Source organism: Melanotaenia boesemani, chromosome 11, assembly GCF_017639745.1.
Source record: "Melanotaenia boesemani isolate fMelBoe1 chromosome 11, fMelBoe1.pri, whole genome shotgun sequence".
NCBI lineage: Eukaryota > Metazoa > Chordata > Actinopteri > Atheriniformes > Melanotaeniidae > Melanotaenia > Melanotaenia boesemani.
Window position 1 is genome coordinate 25,252,237 of NC_055692.1, and position 21,576 is coordinate 25,273,812.

The following is a 21,576-nucleotide window of genomic DNA, read 5'->3' on the forward strand; positions in this document are numbered from 1 at the left end:
CGCGCCCTAAATTCGCCTCCGCACGTGCAAATAATACATGGAACACGGTTCCATATCTTGCTGGACTAAACTGCTGGCAGTGGCGGGAAATCTCCGCTAAGAACCAAAACAACACAAGGCAGCAGCACGTCAATTAAATTAAATGTTGGGGGGCACGGAGGAGCAGGAGGAGGAGGGAGGGGCTGGACCTAAATGAACAAAATGTCAAATACACATATTAAAACTTAAATGAAACAGCCGCAAGGATGCAGGCAGGCAGACGAAAAGATTAAAACTCAAAGGGATACCAAGTGCCCAGAGGTGCTGCTGCTGCTGCAAGAGATGCAAATAGTAAAAGTGAACATCACTCTGAGATCATTTCAGCTAAAACTACAGGGACAAAGGACTGCAACGGAGATTTGTGCCTTGTGATAAATAACATAACTCTCTTTTTTTCCTATGGTTGATACATGAATTCTGTTTTAAACCATGAAAATAAGGCAAATGCAAATATGTGCAATGTTGATATCTGTGCATCATATCAAAGCATATGTGATGCCCCCCCCCCCTTTAAAAAAAAAAAATTGAAAACAGTAGACACTAGGATGAATTGCATTCCCAGTATTTTTCATTACTATTCCCCACAAAGGATATCAGTTAGGTTAAAGCCTTAGTTAAACTGGTGCTTCTGAGGCTAGCATTTCTTCCTTATATATATTTTTATATCATTAGAAAAAGAACAATTTTCACTGGCTCGGCTAATCAATTTTGAGAGAAGAAGTGGGTGGTGACATCAAATTGAACCATGCAAATGGAACAGGAATTAGATGCACTTAGCCATCACATGTTAATGGCAGCAATCAACAGCCAATTACCCAGTGTTCTTGAGTACCTTGACAAGTGCAGGTGTACCCTACAACTAACACGGGGCTCTTATGTGCATTTCCATAAATTTAACAGTAAACTCCTTCTCTGATTGAACATGCATGTTTCACTGAGGTTGCAATTAAGCAATATTGTTAGGAAAGTGTCAAGTATTGTGAATGAAAAGTCTCTTGAGGGCAATAATGCATGCTTTTTATCTGGTTGCATGCAAATCTATAAAGCTGATATTTGTTTTAGTTAACTCTCCTTTGTTGTGAAGAAATGCCCATACCGCTCATATTAATGCTGATCTGAACATTTTAAAAATCAATGTGCAGAAATTTGTTTGGCAAGATTTAGTTTTTCCTTCATGTAAAACTAGACAGAATATTGGTGTTTCTGCCTGGTACAACCCTCACTATGAACATGATTTAGGCTGAAGATGTGCTGCTGATGCAGATGATCTCTGTCACAAGGGTGAATTTTAGGGCTCAGCTCTGTTACCCTGACGAGTTTTGAAAAACCCTCATGCACCCACTCACATCCATGCAGGCACATAGCTATGTACACACTTTGAGGCCAGCATCCCGCAATGACCCACTTTGATTATTCTGTCCTTAAGCAACAGGTGATGGGCTTCCCTGGATGTCATCTGTGGTGTTGGCCTCTGTTCAGAGACAGCATTCAGGACCCAGGGAGAGCAGGCTGGCAACATGCCCGATCTACAAGTGAGCTGTCCTATCATTGACATCAAGTAAGCTGAAGATGTCATGTCTTCATCTTGTGAGAGTTCAATCCCCCTTTCAGGATGGATCAAGCTCTCTGTCGCTGGAGAGAGGCTGTGCAGATATGTGTAGCCGGTCATACTTCCTCCCGGGTTTGTCTAGAAAATCACCCTTGGGATACTTGCATACTTCACAAAGAGTGATCATTAACCAATACAGTGTACCAACTTGCTTGTAGTCTATTTTATACTGTTAGAATGAAAATGCTCAAACATGTTTGTTTTTTTTAAAAGAAATGTAAGATGTATATTATAGCATGCAAATTTGGCTCCAATTTCAGGATGTGTATATATTCTTTGTGTGCACCCTGCATAGCCAATACTCATGTATGACATTTATCTGGTAGATATCTCTGTGATGTGCAGTGATGGAGATTACGAAAGATATCCAACTTATGCAGAAACATAGAAAAAGATGATCCTATTAAATCATGATTTGGAAGATTTGATATACCAACATAAGCAAATTATTGCTAAATTAACAACATTTATATCTGAAAACATTGAAAATGTGAAATATTTCAGCTCTGTTAGGATGTTTTTATTATTTTAGGTCATTGATTTCATTTAAATAATGAACAGTAAAAAACTAATAGCACAGTCCAACCATGAAGAAAACATGTTTTACAATATTTGATAAATTACAATATGACCATTGACAGTCCATTAGCTTTTAAGAATGACCTGCTCTTTTCCTCCTCCTCCTCTTTCTTTTGTTTGCCCTCAAGCTGCTTGACTTGTTCTACTTGACTCCTGAACCATTTTAATATCAGGCTGCCATGGGTTTCCTTCCTGTAAGCCATGTCTCCATATTTCTGTTTCTGCCTTTCTAGACTGAGCGATAAAATCCGAGAACTGCACACGCTACTGGCGACTTCAACTAGTATGTTTAAAAGAAGTAGTGATCCTGTTCATAGGCCTTTAAACACTATAGTGTATGCAGGGGCATCCAAATGTTTAGATTTTCACAGTATCATTTGGCTTTTATATTTAGATATAAAGATAAGTGTGTTTGTGGTACTTATTATCAAATGCAAAGCAAAATTAGACCCATTTCACAGTTTTGTAAATGCAAAACTATGCTGTCATTAATTTAGTCAAAGTACACTGTTAGAAAAGTGAAAAAAAATCAATAAAAATTCAACATGCCAGCTCAGTTTTATTTAGTGCTAAATGCAACAGCTAGTTAACAGTTCATATTAATCACTTCTGAAATGACATCAATAAAGCACTCCATTGGAAAAATGGCAATTAAGTATTTATTGGCCCAACGTGATCAGCTGTCAGAGGTCATGTGCTTCACTGGCAGAATGTGTGCATCTGAATACACATACAGTTTGTGTGCCTGTGCACATTAAATATGACCCAACTTTTACATTATGACAAATGGCTTCTATAAAAGATACAGCCTGTCTCACTGCAGCAAACCTCTTTCATGCCATCTCTCTGTCACCGGCACCTCATTGCTTACTCGCAGAGGAGTCCACAATGCTAAATATTAATTAAGGGTTTCAGAAACAATAATGGTGACAATAAAGACAGTCTTCCCTCTTTGTCCTACGTATTCTGCCGTCAGACAACATTAGGAGGCATGCGAGAGGAGATAGGGGAGGAGGAAGGGACGGAAAGATAGAGCTCCTTTTCCCTGGAATGTAATCTCCCTGATGTTACATGGTGCAGCCCAAACTGATAAATTGCAGATTAAATGGCGGCCACACTCCACTTCACCCTACAGCCTACACCACACCCCCTTAGTTCCTCACATTTTTGCTATTCACTGCCTTCTTGGCCTGTCAATTCTGCGTAATCGTGAGAGGCACTAAAACACCAGGTCTTGACAGAGCTAGATCAAGAGTGATGAACATCTCTCAATGGCAAAAGACTCGTGCTCCTAACTCTACTAGAAGGCTCGCATCACTTATGCAGAAATCAGCAGCGTGCCGGCATCCAGGAATTATGCCTGCTGACAGGAGATGCATGAGGTACGCATTGTGCGGCTGGAGCAGCCTTGACAAGTTATGGTTAACTGCAGCAATGGCGACCCCGAACACAAAGGATACAGCGGCTTATTAATAGTGGAGCATCTATGTCAATAATCCCTGCTTTTGGGTTGTGTCCAGTGTCATGCATCTTGCTACAACAAGTGGCACACACCTGGTTTTACAGCATATGAGCACATATACTGACACACACACATACACAGAGCATGCATTCCCTCCTTGGTCTCTGGAGTTATGAGCCGGAATGCTTTCTTTTCCTGAAATGAATGGCATGGCAGCTGAAAAAAAAAACAAACAAAAAAAAAAAAAAACGGGATATAAATATCAACATACGTGTATGCCTGTGTTTAATTATTTATCTGTTTCCTCAAAAACCTTGCCTGGGAGGGGGCGCTCCCTGACCTAATCCATAAGCATGACTACAAAGAAATAAGTCATTAAATTCCTAACTGCATGTTGCTGATGTCGTCCATGGAAATATTCGTAATGTATATTCTAATTTTTCTGAATAAATTAGGTAGAGATGCATTTCCATGTAAATTTATTCAAGGCACAAGGAAGAGGAGTGTGGGGGGGTGCAGTAAGATCTGCCAGATTATGCATAATTGTAGTATTGTAGCCCTCATTTCTACATCTAGCGCCGTATTGCGTGGTCATTAAATTCTAAAATAATGGCAACCTCACAGCTTCTTTGTCCTAATTGCCCCTTCCATACAATTGCCTTCTCAAGACAATATGATAAAGTGTGCTGTAGTATGTGTTAATAAGATGGCATTTCTAACTGAGAAAGATAATGCTTTGGAGTTTTATTCTTAGTGTGTACCAAATGAAAGGCCTTCCCTCCCTCACTGCTTGTGTCATTTGTTCACCTTTTTACTTTTTGATGCCTTAAAGGCAGCAAAGAGCTGATCTGAACATAGTCAAACCAGGAATCTGACAAACCAGGAGGAAACTAGGGTTACAGCTTGTCTCCACTCATCTCAACATGTGAAGGAATCAAAGTGTAGAAAGGCTCATTAATAAAAAAAGACATTTTTAATCCACTCAGTGGTTGGGGAGAAATGTTTTTAATGAAATGCAACATGTTGCCTAATTGCACGGCTACTTTAGGAGCACAGTATACATTTCAAAGGAAAATATGTATGAATTTCAAATGCAGTATCTCTCAAGTGAGATCAGAATCGAGTAAAAGAAAGGGAAGAGAAACATCAATCTTTGTGATGATGTGTGAAAAGGGCAAGTTCCTGGCCCAGCATGTACTTTTCCCTCATTACCTTTCATTTAGTAACCGTTCATCTTCCACTTGATGCAAAATAAACAACATGAATGCAGCATGCTGATATCCAGCTGTCTGTGGCCGGAGTGAAACCCTCATGTCCTCATCTGCAGATAAGCACACATTTCCAGCTAAAACATTTTAATTGTGTCTGCATGAAAGTGGATTTTAAAAGAGCTAAAAGTGTCCTTTAGATGATACTTTTTCCATGTTGAGACGTGGTGGACTCTCCAACTCTTCTCACAGACACACACACACACACACACACATACAAAATACCCTTTTCTTGTAGTCTAACCCACCTAAACATCACCTCTGCTCACTTTGCCGCTGTTTAGGCGCACTTCATCTCCACATCCTTAAAAGGAGAAATTAATGACAAGCACAAAGCTGCTCATTTATAATTGCTTCATTATACTGCTGTGTTCTCTTGACAATAATGGTGTTGCTGGTGTTTTTCTAATTATATGGCTTTTTTTTTTTTTTTTTTTGCTCGTTATCAAGGACTTCAGGTAATTGTGGAGAAAATAATGACTGCCTGCCTGCCTGCTTCCTCTGTCTCTCATGGATTGCACATCACAAACAGTCTCAGTGCAGCCCAGAGCCTTATCAAGAAGGCTGTTGGTTTGCCTTTTAAAAGCTGACTCCATTTACACTGCGAGTCATCAGAGGCCTAGTGGCTCAAGCGTCTCTAATGAGCAACTTGTACTATGTTTAGCTGAAGGTTTCTGACAGATTACAGTTAGCATTTAGTTTGTTGCTCCTGAGTCACAGATTTCCTCTCTATTTCTCATTTCTTATTTGTTCTCTATGCCTGCTGCTAAATCTTCTTTCAAGACTTGACATGTTTGGGGCAGCTAAAAAAAAAGAAAAAAAAGATTTATATATATATATATATATATATATATATATAAATATATATATATATATATATATATATATATATTTATATAATATCAAGCTAATACAGTATATCACAAAAGCAGGCACCAACTTCATTCTGTGACGCATATGTCTCATATGAAATGACTCAAATATGATTTGAAGCAGCGCTGATAGCATCACTAATAATGCTGTCTGTGTAGTGTGATTTCATTCAACTGTGGGGAGATTAGTGATTTGCATTTAATGCCCGGTGTGCCCTGCTGTTCTCTTTTGGTGCAACATTGCCGGATATGGATGATGACATTATAATAATTAAAGAACATTATGGACAGAGGGTGCTTCGCTCTTTGCTACCATGCATAATGGCGGCCAATGCTGTTATTTCTATTTGAAGAAGGCATCCATGTGTGAAATAATAATACTCCCTCCAGGAATACAATTGTCATATTTTATTCGTCAGTATGAAAAGATGAAACGAAAAAACATAATAAAGAATGAACTCTCGCTCTTCATTTCCATCCATCCTCCTTTTGTTTTTTAATTCTGCTGTTGCAGCATCCAGCACCATTTCTGTCTGAAAACCTCAGAGGCGGACTTAATTAGTTGCTAAGAGAAAGCTGCCAGTGGTGGGGAGCTAAGAGAGTGGGGAAGATTTTAGTTTGCTCTGAACTTTGCTAATTATCAGGTAGGATGTAATTTTCTGCATTCCCATGAGGCGCCCAGTAGAGAGCTGCACCAACTAAAGGGAGAGAAATGAGGCTGAGCCCAGAAAAAGTATGAATTATTCACTGGTCTGAACAAATCTTTTTGTTATTTCTTCTTGCAGATCTAAGAGTTACCATTAAGAGTTCTTTTTTTCTGGCATTTTTGGAGGTGTAAGTATAGGCTAATGTCATCATGGACACTGTCTGAGAGGACAGTTTGCAGGAGGCTGTGATCATGGGCAGGTGGAAACTGGATGCAGCACGGTCTCAGAATGGAGAAAGCAAGCGCAGGCTGTGTATCATTTATATCCAGCAATGTCTGAGCAGTGACAGGGACTGTGTTTAGCAGGTTCCTATCCCACATGCATCACATTATGATTCTGAAGTGCCTCAGACAAAAGAGGAGGTTGAATTGTCGTTGACCTGAGTGAGCTAAAATGACATAGATTCAGACAAATAGAGCACTGAGGTAAGCGGGAAAACAAGATGGATGTCTAGTGGCAGCACATCTGCACAGGCTCTCTCTCTGTTGTTGTGCTCCAGAGCCCAAACTTTTGACATTTTCACCATATGCACCACATCTAAACACACATCATCTTAATCGGTGTGAATATAGAAATAACTGAGTTTCTTCATTCACAAACACATTTTTCTTTTTCATGTTGCATGGACTCAGAGAATATCTTTTAACACCACACAGTTGGACTTTAGATTTCAGGGCTATTCAGATGTCTGTGTTCTAAAATGTCAACATGAAGTTTTTCAGAGCAGCTCTTGCAAGCTTCCCATTTTAAATCTTGGCAGACCCTTCTCTGTGTGAGTGTATCACCATGGCTGCAGCGTCTAATATGCACGCCCCAGTGCATTGAGAAAAGAGAGTACTTCTTCCTCACTTGGTTTAATTGTCCCTCAGAGACCTGTGGAATTGGAATCTAAGTGGAATACCAGTCTCTTTCTGCAGTCTCACCCCACCACCGCACCCCCGCACTCTCTTTCCCTTCCTTTCTCCAGAGCCGGAGCAGGGCGTTCGGAGACTCTTGATTTGGTCCCGTCTTTATTTCATCACAGAAATCTTCGCAGCGTGCTCCTTGCCGTGGTGTTTGAGCACCACAGCGTTAGGCTTTATTAACCCCCCTAAGCAAGAAGTACCTAAGGGAGGTCAGAAGCTGGTCGTTAAAAATCTATTGTGACTTGTCTGAAAAATGAATAAATGAGCACATTATTTCCCCCCATTCCACGGCCTCAGTGCACTGTTTGTCTAATCAAGTGCGGGCGCAGGCAAAGTCAACCAGGGTTGACATGCACATTTTATTTAAGTTTTTGTCTGTCAGATGAGTTTAAATGTGTAATGAACAAAGGAGTGGTGATTTGAAATATAATCCCATTACACTGATGAAATTACAAAGACGGCGAGAGTTCACAAATCATGCTCATTGTTTTCTATCATGAGCGATGCCCCTGTTGAGGTTGTGGCGCGAGGAGGAAGGGCAGGCCGTGAATGAATAGTGACAGCACTGTAAGGAGATTGGGAATGCAGCTCGGCCTGCCTTCTTTGCACCTCCCTGTGCTGGAAGATGTAAAAGGGCTTTGTTGTTGTCTCTGCTGCTGCTCAGGGTGAACCCTTAACGACGAGCTGGGTGAAAAATTCAAAACTGGAATTACATGATGCTTCTGTGTCAAAGTAAAACTGGATATATTTGGGAAGAATTAACCTGATTATTTATTTTTCAATAGCTAACAAGTCATCTAAATAGCTGTAGCCCAGAAACAACAAATTTGACTTTCTACAGCACTTTTCTTAGGCCCCATTTATGCGATCAACATCATTTTTACTGAGTTTTAGATGTCATTAATAATAATCATGAGTCAACTTTTCATTTCTCTTTTCGAGTCAAGCTTAAGATTTTGTATTTAGAATTAATATATAGCTGTGTGAGCATAAGCTGCAAAAGTCCTTTGATGCCTGCCTCTGATAGGGAGGGTGCTAGCAGCCTGTGGCTCATAAAAAAAAAAAAGTTGCATTTAACTTGAGGAAAGAAACATTGGAAAAACTTGCATTAGTTTTCAACAGCATTAATTGGACGCCTCACGTGCCCCTTAAAAAACATCGTTTGAAGCTAATAAGACTTTAAAAGTACATGTGGCTGTAAAACGCTAACCATTTTTAACGCTAATGAACTGTGGCATGCAGCAGAGATAGCCAAACTGTGGGGAGATGTACAGTATATTCTGGTGAGTTCCCCTGCTGCACGGGAGCTCATAAAACATATTTGAAGACAGGAACTTGTATCTGGTATTTCTGTTTAATTGGAGGCACTGAGTGATGCAAACTAGGTTTTAATGCCCTCCCCTGCTGCCAGACTACATGGAGCATCAGTATTGCCACGTACCTCTCCTTCTCAGTTTATCCCAGAAGAAATGACCAAACATACTGTTAACAATACCTGGAACATTGTCTTGGAAACCTTTCATGGCTGCAGCACATCATGCTAAATGTGTCTAATTACCAGCTGCTTTTTTAAAATGATTTCTTATAAATTATTTACTTCTTAACGTGAGAAAGTGCAAAACTATCATGACAATACAGTTGTATTACTAAAGAGAATATTAGGCCATCTTTCAGATTACATTTGGCTGAAAGTAGCTGCACACATGAAAATGTCGGAGTATATAATGTGATATCTACGTCATTAGCAACAGGAAGTTGAGTCGTGCCTGCTGTTTAAACTGCGTGGCTTGGTGAAAAACCAACATGTAAAGTGAGAAAACTGGGTGTCATCTATGTGATGTGTTAAATCTTGAGCTAATCAAGTTGACAATTACATCGTTCAAAACACACTTCACGCAGAGCCCCACTAAACCTGATATTAATTTTCTTCAACTGTCACATGTGTTTTCCGGTGAGCTCTGTCAAATGTCCGGTTTTTCGTTAAACGCTTGACAGGCTGTTCTGTCTTGAACTGTTATGTTCTCTTCAAGGCTTTGATCTGCCCCATGTACAATATAATAGCTCATCCTGTAAACATGAAAACAGATTGAATAAAGAATACTTTACTTTGCCTCAGCACTGGAAAACAGTTCTGTCATGTGCTGTCCACGCTCATCTCAGCTCTAGGCTGGCTGTGTTGCCTTTATTCAATGTGACAGAGGAGAGCTGGGGACTCTTTCTCCTGGCACCCCGGTACTCGCCACACTGACACTCTCCTCTGAAGTGCCACATTAATTCTAATAAAGCGCTGCCTTACCAGGGCCCATGAAGACCGGAGCTGTTGGGGGTGGGGGGGAGGTGCAAGCGCTAGTGTAAATACCAGGCTTAATGAAGGGAGGCAGTGGTGGCGCAGGTGGTGTGGCAGTGCAGGTGGCACCTCTCGCCCCCAGGCTCTTGGGTGAATCCGCTGCCACTACCACTCCAGGGGGCACAGCAGCAGAGATTGCATTTTAATTACCAGGCACACCTCGTCCTCCTGATGGGTCACCGCCTGGGTGGAAGCGAGTCTGCAAACCTGCATGTTTTCAGACCTTCTTTTTCTAAACCTGCATGTTTACAATAAGATACTCCCCTTACTGTTGTAGAATGATGCTCAAGTTGAATAGGAGTCTTATTGTTTATGCTTGGCCTGTTGCCGCTCAGCATAACTAATTCTCTATATGGGAGAGGCCGACGTTTTCTCTGAGTTATATGCACCTCTATCCTTGTGGGGAGGCATCCATCCAGTCCCAGTCATTGCTAACCTTCCCCTCGAGGAGATGTATCCACAGGGAGGACCACACCTGTTTCCTCCCAGCCTTCCTTCTCACACTGGAAAAATATTCTCGCTCCCTTTTCCAGAGGTAACCTAAAACTCTTGACATTTCAAATGCTTTTTTAGCTGGGGCTTCAAGTTTTGTGTAAGTGGCGTACCTGGATTAGAAATGCATCATGGTTTCACTGCACCCATCTCCTCCTTGTGTCAAGACCCTGTACAGATGGGTGATGAGAGGGTTTGGATGTAGTAAGGGAGGGTCCAAGACATGTGAAGACACCACCCCACCATCTACACACCCCCTCTTTCCTCCTCTCTGGGGACACACGCCTCTGTCAGCACACAGCAGCACTCAGCAGCACAGATGTTGTTGCATTGTCTGGAGCACCAAAGCCCCGATCAGCCCAACTGGGAGCTGCTACTCATTAGCTATTGTCTCTGTGTGTCTGACTAGGCCTTTGACGAATGCAGCAGTTAGCCGAAGACCAGACACCAGACAGAGAGAGAAAAAACAAACCAACTATTCGTACATTGTAAATGATAATACTTGACTAGGTTCAACACGAATGACTATTGCAGATTTACATTGCTTAAATGCAGCCAAATATATCCACAGCTGAGAGGGAGGGTCGCCTTGTCTGTCTTTTAGCTTTTTCTGCACTCAGCAAACATACTATATCATTGTAAGCTTTACATTTACCATAAAAAGCATGGGCTCTAAGCTATGGAAAATAAAAGGGCACTGTGCCTGCCTACTCAAAACTCTGCCTCTGTCTTTGCTTACTCACCCAGAGAAAGGCCATGGTATTATTTATTTAATTCCCCCACCTTCACTCCATGTATGCATCTACCCGGCCAGCCAGCCAGCCAGGCTATGAACACATTGCGAGGCCTGAGGGCAGTACTGTGGACAACCTGTGCTGTGTTCACATGGCTGAGCAGAGAGCGAGCGAGGAAGACTGGCACGTTGAAACCAAACAGGTGTATGATTCAGAAGCGTGAGCTGTGAAGAGTGAATTTCTAATACAAGCCATTGTTGTATTTGAAGCAAACAACAGCTTGGAACTGTCCCAGGAAACATTTACATGCAATGGGACTTTTTCCTCTCATAAGCCAAAACATGTTTCTGTTGTTTCATGGTAAGCTCATCAAAGAGTATTTAGTACTTTACATTCAGTTACACCAACTACACTAAATATAGATGGTTAGAACTAGTAAATCAATGTTACAATAAATGAAAAGTGTAGTGGCATGCTATCTTATTTTCCTGCATCGTGGATTTGCTGGTAAAATTTTAAAAATGAAAAAAAAAAAGTAACCCAGTTCACCTAGAGAGCTTTCATTTAGCCACAGATAATATTGCTGTTTTTTCTTTTTTATCTCATGAATCTACTTTTGAATAGAGGACATCATGGGTAATTTTTTGTTTTGGCCCTTACAAATGATAACTTTGAATCATAAAGTTCATCATGATCTAAATTTTCCCATGATTTGCTGTGGCATTACCCATGCAGGAACAGAAAAACACAGAGGAAGCAACATGACAAATGCAAATTATGCTCAAACATATTTATCCATTCATCCATCTATGGATGGAGAGGTCAGATTAAACTGCTGTCAAAAATAATAAAAACTGACTGGAAATGTGAAGCAATGTACAGATGAAGCAGATGCATTAACTGCATCAACCAATTTCTGATAATAAATTATATAAGCATAATATTTTAAATAAAACTTTAATAACAAACATTAAAAGCTGTACAATGAATGGCACAATCTTATTATTTTTTTTCTAAGTAGCCAGCTAGCCTGTGTAAAAGTTTCTGATTGTTAGCAAAGACTTCTCTCTTTTTTTGAAAACATTTGCACTCATTTTGATCATTATGACCTCGTGTTAGGGAAAATAAAGCTGACATCAGGTATTGATTTCTTAAAGGCTGAATAATTGGGATTTTTTCCTTAAAAATAATTTAAAATGTTCTCATTTGCTGCAAGGGATAAAAGGAAGCTTCCCTATAAACATTCTGTCTCCTACATCAGCGATGTCTTTGTCAAGTTTTTCTCCTTCAAAATGAGAGCCGGAATAACTTGGGTGCACCGTGTTGCTCTTTCCAATTTCCTGGTTCCTTAACCAATCATATGCAACTCCCCATGGTTGCCTAACAACAACACGGCGGCAGCGTTTGGTATTTTATGTCGGCAAAAGAGCAGCATCGTGCAGGTATGGAAGCTAGTAAAAGAAGCGGACCAGAAATAGTTTCAGAAAAACCTAAAAAGCCTCGGCATCCTGCTAAAAAAGCAAACGACCAAAAACAAGGATCAGTATTGGAGAATCTTTTGCAAGTTGGAGAAGTCTGAGCTGGTAAAGTTTCTCCTCGACAGGTGAGCACCGGAATTTTGCTTAAATTAACCAAAATGTTTATCTTGATTTACAAAGATTTTAGTCTTATTTATTTCTCGGCACTCATTAAATTAATTTGTGTGACTGCATGGATGTATTAGTGGAGTAAATTGGTGGCCTGTTAGTTTACAACAACAAATGTAATGATGTTTGGGCCAAGTGAATACTGTGTCTGTCCTTATAAACTTATGAAATTACTATCAAATTAATTTATTAAGTGAGACTAAGGGAAAACTGCCGCTGTGTGGCATTTGTTGATTAATGTAGCGTTTGTTTACACTCTATGCTAACGTAAATTAGCCTGTGAAATTAGCGCTAGCATTGCAAAGCATAGCAACTTACTGTGTGTGAATCATCTTTGCTCCTCGTCATGATGTTTGCTGGCGCTATGTTCTCCATTGTTCATAGACTGTCTAAAAGAGCCGTCCTCTCATAAACCGGCAACCTAGGCGAAACTCTCAGAGGGGGAGGGGGGAAGAATGCTCTCTGTGTTTTTCTCTTTCGACTGCAGTTCTGATTTGAAACACTAGGTGTCAATGCTACTTATTTTGCCTTTAAGATGTCACACTGTATTCTTGCTTACTCTGAGGTTGTCTCCGAAGTTTAACTTCAGGATGCTACTACTCTCAAGCTGTAAAATCAGCCTCTAAAATTCTACCCCAGACCATTTCCAATCCTCATAACCAAATGTTATGAGAATGCATGTAAAGAAAGAAAGAAACAAAGAAACAAAAAAAAAACAAACACATTTTTAAATTTTTGCAATTTTAAAAGACATCTTTAATGTCAATATAATGACTATAAACCATCAAACATGTCTACATAAAGCTGACACATTGCTGAATGTATTTTTCAGTATTTTAATTTCTTTTCTTTAATAAATAGTGGTTGGACTTTGAAGGGGATCAAAATTTGGCTCAATATTGGATTATTATTAATGAGCAGATTTTACATTCAGGAGCTCAGTTACACTGTTCCTGGTAAGATCAATCAACTTTCTCCATTTCTCTTTTCCCTTCTCTCCTTATATGTAACCATTTTTGGCCAAAACAAAGCAAAATCTAACAATATAATGATTGTAAATTAAGGTAATAGGAGTTCCCAACAAGACAGTGCTTCTATCCAAGCATGCAACACAACCTGATGTACCTTCACATACTTTTACTGAAAGATTTGGTTATACATGTGAACATAACAATACAACCACAAGAAAGTCACATTAAAGGAAGTACACTTGTGTTTCACTAGTAAGATGCTCACAGACTAAATTTATACAAAAAAATTTTCTGACTACTTTATTCATAAATATAAATCATGGGCTGTGTACACCAAGATGCTCATCACTGTTTTAATTTGTAGTAAGTGTTATTGCTTTTAAACTTTTCCTTGGCTATCTAGGTTTATATGTCACTTAGTAAGGGTTACACAACTGACTTATTAGGAGGAAAGTGGTTATTTACTTCTGCTTAATTAATTTATTGTGTGGCAACAGAGTAACTGGAACTGTATGCCCTGATCAGAGTTGGTTTTGGTTTTAATTGTCTAATTGTGATTAAAATTAAAATTCTATAAATAAGTGTCACAAAAAAAGAACAAAAAAAACAAAAAAACAAAACAAAACAAACAAAAAAAAACAACAACAAACAAACAAAAAACAACCAAAAAACCCCACTCATTTTTTGTAAGGTCATTTATTTATAACAAACTAAAATTTTGGCTTTGTATAGAGAAATACTACATTGCAGGTGTCATTATTTTTTAAATTGCAGAAGCAGTGAAATAGTGCACAACTGTGATTATCCTTTTGAAATAGCAAAAAAAAAAAAAAAAAAAAAAAATAAATAAAAAAGAGAAAAAGATTTTGATGTTTTCGTACTACTATGCACATACAAATAATTCAACTGTGACATATCCTTTTATTGCAAAAATCCAAAAATGAACCACCTTGCCCCTCTCTGAGATGAGCCAGTGTTTAATAATGCGGCTTAACACAATATCAACAGACTTTTGCAAATACTTTGGAAAACAGAAATGACACAATGTCCCGCAGGAGTCACTATGAGAAGTGAACATAAATCTCTGTGCAATCAGCCCTCAAAGGCAAGACCTCGAGGTTACCATAAGAGACCATGTTAGTAGTTATTAAGTGAAAGTTTCCAATCGATAGCCAGAGAGACGTAATCAGGGAGGGTTTAATTGCAAAGGGGAACACATCTATTCACGTTATTGCAGCAGCTGTCCAAAAAAGCTCCAGAGTCTCGCTCCCACCATCTGACTCCAGCTGACCTCTTGAAAGGCTACTGCTTGCGCCATGCAGAGGTGTCAGGCAGTTGGTGATGTCACTCAGTTTTATATATTTATTTATTTATTTTGTGATGTTTGTATGACTCATCTTTCTACAGAACCATGAGAGATTGCTGCCCTCAAACAAAGAAAGAATACAAAAAGACCTTCACATTTATTAGTATAAGAAATCACAAGTAACATCAATGATTGATTTAATTGTTTTTGTTTGCTTTGTCATTACAAAAAAAAAAGAAAAAAAAGAAAATAATTAAGCTTCTTTTCTTAGTCATAAGACTATGAATCACGTTAGTGTGCAGAATGTTTATTAGCTTTCCAGAAGGGGAAAAAAAAGATATGAAGACAACTCCTTGTTTATGACTAGGAATTTTCTCAACCATTAACCTTTAAAAACTAGATTTACATCTGCATTTATCAAGCTGCAGTGGCTGAATATGACAATAAACACCTCAGAGATGCCAAACAACTCCCATGACCTCAAAAATGTTTGATTCTTGTTATCTATCAACCATCATTTACCATTCATGCAAAATGAATACCAGAATAATCCTTTGCTACAAGCTGCCTTGCACATCAGCAGAGGGAATAAAGTGCACTATGGTAGGAAGGGTTTCTTACTTATATTACAATATAATTCAAAATTCACTATGTTTTTTGCTAACTGGTCTCTACTCAATAAAAAATTTAAATATAAAGATTTAGCATAGCAAATAAATTGGATTATCACAGGTGAAAATGGAGGTATTTTTCAGTGCAGTGGTTGTCTCATCTTTGTAAAAATGTGATTCTGCTACATTATGTTGCATAATAACAGGAATAAAAGCCCTTTCATTGCCGCGCTGGTTCCTGTTCTGCAGCAGCCTGTTCATTTCTGGCTCCATGTGCTGCTTGATCACCAAAAACCAAAGGCAACTTATTGCAGGGAATTTCATGCAATGAAAAGATGATGATTATGTGAATGGATGGCTGATGCCACGTCAAATCCAGTGGATGTCAGTAAATTGGAACATATGTTACTTAAACCATAACATCATGATAATTCTCCTCCAAGATGGCTCATAAAACTCAAATTTATTGGCCTAAATCTAGGCTGACGATAACACAGATAATTTTTAATGCAAGGTTAATGCAGGAATCAAAAGATAAAAATGGACCCCTTGGCCTTCCATCAGCTGGGTCCTCCAGTGCTGTACCCAAATCGGCACAATTTTTATGCACTATGGGGTGTTCCCTTTTCATTACATTTTATAGCTTAAGACATAAAAATATACGGAACATTTTCATGGCCAATAAAATCTTAGATCTTTACATGATAAGCAGAATAGAGACACAGTGTAAAGGAAAACTAGCTGGAGCAAAGCTTCTGCAAAATATTCCCCATGCTATTTGTCCCACTAGAATGAGGAGTGTGTTCAGCTGCTTGTGAGCCATACCTTCTCCCAGCGGGGACCTGGAAAGCCTGCTTAGACACAAGCACAGAGTACTTCCACTATTCCCACAGACGCACGTTTAAAATAGGCCACATTGGAGAAAACATGACTTTTCACTATTCTAATAAATGGGAGCCTGCCTGTTTATTATTAATGACATCCCAGCACACTTTTCAGATTTGGTTGGTGTTACGCCATGTGAGTAATTTATATTCATGCCAGCGTGAGAGCCTGCGTGTGTACGCTTACTGTCTTTTTACTGTCAGCTTTGTGTAGTGGTTCCATGAAATTTTAATGTTTACCAGGTCAGTCCTGACCTTCTTAATCCTCCTGGTTATTAATACGGTAAAGCCAACACAGAGGAACAATTAATCAAAAACACCTCTTTTCTTCCTTTTTTCATCTTTCATACATATTAATTATATTCTGCTGCCTTGGGCTGAGGAGTGCATTAACATGTGTGTCCCAGTGCAGAGAAATAAGTCAGAAAGCGGAGCGACTCTGCCCCTACAGCGGAGGTAGTTCCTTAGGATTAGCTTTATGAAGCTGAGTGGCAGGAACTTGAACATGACAGAGCACTGATACACTTTCTTGTCCTGACAATTATCCGTGCCCTACTTTTAAAGCTAATTCTACATGGGCCCCCCAGGTTGTGTATGAAGCATCCTAGTAGGGGGGCAGCAGCGGAGGGTGTCAGTCACAGGAAGACCAGACTGCCCTGGAGTGAAGCTGCCGGTTCCTTTTCAGAGGGAGGAGGTGTGAGGGTGGGGTGGGAGCTGATTGAAATAGAAGTTGAGATGTAGGACACATAAATAAAAAAGATTTTTTTTCTTTCCTGGAATACACGTCTGTCCTTACATTACATACTATTCTACTGTTACTCCGATCAGCCCAAAGGTTTACAGCATCATGTTATGACGCCTGTTTCAGTGGGATTTATTGCAACCCAAAATTTCAACAGCACAGGTCAAAACACAATGTTCTTTTGTTGTGAAACCTGCTCCTGATTTTTTGGTATTTGTGCTGGATAGCATACTTTCCAAATGATCAGGGGCTTGGTTTTACCCCCCCTCTGCTTATCCTATTGTACTTGCACACTACATGACCTCCAGAAGGAGAGATGGAAGACAATGCAAGCATGCTGGATGAAAGGGCATCGGTGAGCCGCTGCGTCCATGGGTGGGGGAATGAGGAGGATGGGAACCAGATGGCAGCGGCTCTGTCCCATCAGCACAACAGAAGGGGAACTCAAGATGGCCACAGGCCCCCCTCGCATTAACAGCATTCAGGGAGACGCCTTATCATCCCACCAGCGTGATATGTTTTTAACAACCCCCACTCCCCTCTACTCCCCCTCAAACACCTCATCATACTGCTGGTGATGCTGAATCAATCATCTGGGTACTTAAAGTACAATATTAAAATCAAGGATAGGGCCTATCGCATATAGCCTAAAAATGGGATCTAGACGAGGAAATATATTCCTCAACATGAGTCAGAATAGAATCCGGTTTAAGACGACGGGGCACGACCTGCTTGACGTGCATCGTGGTCGACTTTGAATGAGGCTGCAGCGTCTCTAAACAGCTTGTCTGGGAGATAACCTTCAGGCTGCCTCCCAGCCGTTACCTCTTCTTGCAGAGCGAAGAGCATCTACTGAATAGGTGCTAATTAAGCTCTGTGAATATAAAGAAGATGCCATACTGTTGCAGCTAGACAATAAAAAAAAAGAGAGAAAAAAACATACACATACACACTTTTGCTGTGCACCATTTACTTCTTTAATCCTGATGGGTTTTATTACACACACACACACACACACACACACACACACACACACACACACACACACACACACACACACACACACGCACATATATATATATATATATATATATATATATATATATATATATATATCTATATGAAGTAGATAGATAGACCAAGTTAATCAGAGGCTGATACTAAATTGTTCATCTCATGACTTTTGCTCTTGCAGAATAGTTCATCACAGAAACCAGTGACAGGGCAGCAAAAAAACCAAAGAATCATGCATCTTTGCAAGAAGAAATGAATAAAAAACGCTACGTCAAGGAGGCAGAAAAAATGGTTTCCCTTAATGGATTCTCCACAGAAAACAGCTTTTAGACAATCAATCTTGTCTTTGAAAGCCCAATTATTTAAGTAATTGTTCCTTACAACTGCCACAGGAATTTGTCCTCCGGACGCTGTAAAAGTGAGCATCTTTTGTCACTCGTAAAATGTCTCATACCATTTTTATTGTACTCATTTAATTTCTCTGCCACAGTTCTACTTAACAGCCTTTGTGTACATTTATAAAACTGTCTCTATTTTTCACAGAAACATAGGCACACACAGAAGCACACGCACATGCACAAAGCATAGAATTATGACATAATCGAAAGTCATGTGCAGTACAGTGTCAATCAGAATTGAGATTCATTTACAGAATCCAATAAACACCTGTTGACTGATAAGTATGTTGTAATGTTTGCAGAGCATGTCATCTCAATAAATGAATTTTCATTTGGGTGAGCCCTCTTTCATAGTTCACAATCCAAATATAATGAGTAAAATTAGTAAAAAAAAAAAAAAAGATTCCCCAAAAGTTTATTTTAACTAAAAAAGTACATTTTGTTAGTCATTGTAATATTATAAAAAAAAAACAAAACAAAAAAAAACCCCACAAAGAATAATAATATCAATAATAAAAAACATAAATTACTTTATGGAAAGAACAATCTGTAACAAAACAAAAATCCATCATTATAGAGTGAACTCACTTGTGTACATAAGTAATCTCAAATCGTTTCAGCAACTTTCAATCTCCCCTAGTCACAGAATTATTTAAACTAAATTTTCTGAAACTCACAGCATAACTTTCATTATGTGATTGTCATTTTGCAACATTTCAGTCGAGTGTGAAGCTAATCTATTACTTTATTCTCGTATCAATCTGACTACAGTATGCTGCAATTGACTACCAGCAGGTAGGTTCCTCACTTCATAAGTTTGCAAATGAATGGAATGTAACATTAGCTCTCGTTTTCACTGAAAATGTATTTGAATTTTTTAAGTAGGGTTGTATGAAATATAAGTAATGAACATTCCTACCTGCAGTAGGCAGTGATCAGACTGCACTTAGTTTGGAGAAACAATAGGAGATCTGATAATGGAGCTAAGCTAACTGCTACTAAAAGGGACCCAATTTTCTAAATATAAAGCAACTCAAACCTCAAAAGTTTTTTAACAGTTCTATTATGCCATTTGTATATTAGATTAGATTTTTCACTATTTTCTGTACTGATAAACATCCAAGTTGTTAGCGTATTTGAAATTGCATGCAGTGTTACTGTCCCTACTGCAGATCTGCTGAGTTCTTCAGGAGTTTTGTCAGACTTCTTGAAAAACTTATTGTCTGACTGTGGAGGAATTTTGAGTAAACGGTAATTAGCAGTAGGATGCTGCAGTGACTTTTACCAAAGGCATCAATGACAAACTGTATTTCTGGACTGAAATAAACATCATGGGATGGTTGTATAATATTGACAGCATCCTGAGAAAAATGTTCTTATTAATCTTTAATGGAATAATAGTAAAACCAAGAGCTGCACTTTACTGAATTACAGCAAAACCAGCTACTTCTATTTTTAATGTTTTGGAAAAACACTGCATGGAAAATTTCCAGATACATGCTGTTCCACAATACCTGCAATAAGCAGATATTTTATAGATACAAACTGTGTAAAAATCTTATAGAAGTCCAAGCTAGAAATATATAATAACAAGTGAAAAGTGTTTATGGCTTCCAGGCCAACAGTAAAAAGCTTTACTTGCATCATCATTCTAATTTTGTTTTGCTTGTTAGTGTCCAGGTTACTGACAGCCTGCAAAATATTGTTACAATTAAGCCTGGCAGCAGTGCCAGATGTTACTCAGAGAGGAGAGAGGGATATGTCAAAACACCTGTCTGATCACCATGGTGCACATGCTGGTGCAACCAGCAACAGTGCAAGCAGTCCTTGTTAGTTTAGTTCACTCCTCAAGACCCAGTCTGTGATGACAGTAAACAATGGACACCTCTGCTGACAAAGACTCCTCAGATTTTGTTGTCAACATTGCTGAACACAGAAAGAATGAACCCAAAAGGCAAATTCTCTAATATTACAGCACTTGCATAGTAAATATTAGATTCTAGGTTATTTTCCCTCTCATAGAAATTCATTGTGTGTGTCCAAGGTATGAAATAAGAGTGGCAAAATACATGAAACTATTTTGTGACTGCTTGTGTATTTCTTTTAATAGATTTTGGACAATTTAAGTGAAAATGTAGTCAAATTATAGCCTGATGTACCATAAAACTTGCACATGATCTCAAGTTGAAACTCTATCTATATTTTAGGAACAATTAGATGAAGATGATACAGAAAATTATTAGACCTGCCACAGCTGCACGTTCAATCTCAGTGTGTAGGATCTAGTGACATCTAGTGGTGAAGTTGCAGATTGCAGTTAAGTGCATTCCTTCCCTACTACTTTTCTCTTCCAAGCATTTAGAATATGTCAGGCTTTCTTAGAGCCAGTGTTTCATTTACTCCTCCTGGGCTCCTGTAGAAACATGATAATGTAATGTAGCACACTGTCAGGAGGGGAAATAACTAATTTGTAAATATAAAGGACTCGTTCTAAAGTAATGGAAACACAATATTACTTATTTCTGTGATTCTATAATAATTAGAAAACACTGTAGTGATTAGAATTATATTATATCTCTGCTAAACGATCACCCAAACATTGCACACTGGTAATTTAACCCTCATAGTTTTTACAAAACAAATGAATATCCTACAGACCTTTCCTGTACTCAACTAAAATACTAATTTAAAAACAAAACTAAAGCATAATAAAGCTGCTTTGAATGTTATCCAAACAAGTGATTACTATGCATATTTACATGCGTGTGATAGGAACAACAAATAAAATTACATTAGTGATAATAATTTAAATACTACGCCAAGCAGAATATGTTCAAAATACAAATGCAGCCTTTGTTGGCTGAAATTAGCAGATGATGTAGATTGATGTTTTCAAATAAAATGCGTTGTGATATTTAACTCCTCTGACTGAAAATCTAATATCAATTTAATGGAGGTTTACAACTCAATTGTTTTGCTGTGTGCTACAG